Here is a 3,529-nt window from a genome sequence, read left to right on the forward strand (position 1 = left end):
ATGATATCTTGGATATGATAACTAAAGCACAAGCAAAGAAATAAAAAATAAACAAGTGGGACTACATAAAATCTGCACAGAAAAAAACCCGACGAAATAAAAGGTAACCTACAGAATGGGAGAAAATATTTGCAAACCACCCATCTGATAATTGGTTAATATCCAAAATACATAAGGAACTCACACAGTACCAAAGAAACAAACAATTCAATTTTAAAAAATGGGTAAAGCACCTATATATACATTTTTTCCAAAGAAGATATTCAATTGATCAACAGGCACATGAAAATATGTTCAACATCACTAATTTTTAGGAAAATGCTAGCCAAAACCACAATGAGATATCACCTCACACCAATCAGAATGCTTATCATCCAAAAATAAGAGATGACAAATGCTGCTGAGGATGTGGAGAAAAGGGAACTCTTGTGCACTGTTGATGGGAATGTAAATTGGCACACCCACTATGAGAAACAGTATGGAGACTCCTCAAAAATTTATAATTAGAACTACCATATGATCCAGCAATTCCACTTCTGGATATATATCTGAAGGAAACTAAATCACTGTCCCAAAGAGATATCTGCACCCCTATGTTCACTGTGGTATTATGTACAATAACCAAGACTTGGAAACAACCTAAGTTTCCCTCAACATACGCATGGATAAAAAAGTTGTTATACACACACACAGAGACTGAAATATTACTTAGCCACAAAAAAGAAGGAAATCCTGCCATTTCAACAAATAGGATGGACCTAGAGGGCATTATGCTAGATGAAATAATTCAGACGAAGACGAATACTGTAAATCTCACTTATATGGGGAAAATAAAAATAAAAACAGATGGAAATAAAAATCAGATTTGCAATTGTCGGAGGTGGGAGACGGGGCATGGGTGAACTGGGTGAAGGTGATCAAAAGGTAGAAACTTCCAGTTATAAGATAAATAAGTTCTCAGGATGTAGTGTACAACATGTAACTCTAGTTAATAATAGTGTATCCTATATTTGAAAGTTGTGAAGAGAATAGATCTTAAAAGTTTGCATCACAAGGAAAAAAATTTGTAACTATATGTGGATATGTGGTGATGGAAGTTAACTAAGTTTATTGTGGTAATCATTTCAATATATGTACAGAATATGTATATATATAAAATCACTATGTTGTACACCTTAAATATATACGATGTTATATGTCAATTACACCTCACAAAACTGGAAAAACTTGAGAGAATTGAAGGAAGAAATAAACATTTCTACAGTAATAGTTGGAGAATTCAATACTCCACTCTCAATAATAGATAGAACAAACATGCAGAAGATAAAGAAGGAAATAGAGGACTTGAACAACACAATAAACCAACTAGAGTCATGGGTTGCTTAATGATGTGGATATGTTTTGAGAAATGCGACGTTAGGCAATTTCGTCATTGTGTGAACATCATAGAGTGTACTTACACAAACGTAGATAGTACAGCATACTACACACCCAGGCTATATGGTATAGCCTATTGCTCATAGGTTACAAACCTGTACAGCATGTTACCGTATTGAATATTGTAGTCAATTGTAACACAATGGTATTTGTGTATCTAAACATAGAAAATGTACACTAAAAATATGGTATAAAAGATAAAAATAGCATACATGTATAGGGCATTTATCATGAATGTAGCTTGCAGGACTGGAAATTGCTCTGGGTGAGTTGGTGAATGAGTGGTGAGTGAATGTGAAGGCCTAGGACATTACTATACACTACGGTAGACTTCATAACCACTGTACGTTTAGGCTACACTAAATTTATTAAAAATACTTTTTCTTTCTTCAATAATAAATTAAACTTAGCTTACTATAACTTTTTAATTTATAAATTTTGAATTTTTTAAACTTTTTGACTCTTTTGTAATAACACAGCTTAAAACACAAACACATTTTACAGCTGTATAAAAATATCTTCTCTTTATGTCCTTATTCTATAAGCTTTTTTTAATTTAAATTTTATTTTTTAAACATTTTTGTTTAAAAAAATTCAGCAACCCATACATTAGCCTAGGCCTACACTAGGTCAGGATCATCAATATCACCGTCTTCTACCTCAACATCTTGTCCCACTTGAAGGTCTTCAAGGGCAATAACACACATGAAACTGTCATCTTCTATGATAATAATGTCTTCTTCTGGAATACCTCCTGAAGGACCTGCATGAGGCTCTTCTTGAAAAGGTGTTGCTCTTTTCAAAAATATGTCCATAGTGGTTTGCTTCGTTTCTTTCTTTCCTTTTTTTTTTTTGTCAGAGATATGCTTATAAGCAGACACGTACCACAAACATTCCTCTCTCTTAATTAAAACTTTTTGGTGTTGGGGTCCATGTTTTCAAACATTTTAAGGACCTTGTTGAGGTCTGCAAAAGCATCTGCTAAATCCTTCACTGTGAATTTTCTTGGGGGTTCTTCTTTTTCTTGTCCTTCAATTTCCTTTCCTCTTGCCTCTTTTTTAGCTATTCATTCCTATTTCAGTTCCAACAATTCCTCCTTAGTCAGTTCCTCAAGAACCACCTTTAAGAGCTCCTCAATGTCGTCCTCATCCATACCCATGTTAAAGTTGTTTGCCATCTGAACCACAGGCTTGTTGATTTTTGCAACCTCTTTATTCTTGGCAAATCATTTGAAGTCATGGATGAACCTCTTAAGTATCTTCTTCCAGATGTCATTCATACACTCCTTGGTGACACCACCCCAAGCCCAAGCAAGGTTCTTGATGCAGTCATAGATATTGTAATCCTCCCAGAATTGCATCAGTGTCTTCTAAGTGTCTTCCTCAGTTGCAGAAATAGCCTGGGCAAAGGTCCTCTTCAGTGGTAGGCCTTAAAAGCTTCTATAAATCCTTGGCTCCATTGGTTGGATCGAAGAGGTGGTGTTTGGAGGGAGAAACACCACTTTGATATTGGGATGAAGATGACCAATAAAACGAGGATGTCTAGGAGTATTATCAGCAATAAGCAAAATCTTGAAAGGTATGTTATTCTCCAAACACTGCTTCTCCATTTTGCTGACAGCAATTCAGGAGGGCATCTTGGAAGAGGAGCTGGGTCATACATAATTTCTTTTTGTTTCTGTAGCACACTGGCAGTGTGTGCTTATTGACATGGCTGGAGGCCTTGGGTTTCTCACTATGCCAGATCACAAAGGGTTTCAATTTGTAGCTTGCAACATTGAGCCCAAGCAAAACTGTCATCCTTTTCTTAAAAGCCTTGAAACCTGGCATTGACTTAGCCTTCTTGTGGATGAAAGTCCTTTCAAGTATCCGTTTCCAGAATAAGGAGGTTTCATTCATACTGAATATTTGCTCTGGCAAGTAATTTTCCTCCACAATCAGCTTATCTAGAATTTCCAAAAATTCTTTCAGCTGTCTTCACATCAGCACTCACAGGCTCGCCACTCACTTTCTCATTGCATAGTGAGTAATTATTCTTGAATCACTTAAACCACTCAAAGCTAGCAGCAAACTCAATATAGCAGTCAGGTCCA

Source organism: Equus przewalskii, chromosome X, assembly GCF_037783145.1.
Source record: "Equus przewalskii isolate Varuska chromosome X, EquPr2, whole genome shotgun sequence".
NCBI lineage: Eukaryota > Metazoa > Chordata > Mammalia > Perissodactyla > Equidae > Equus > Equus przewalskii.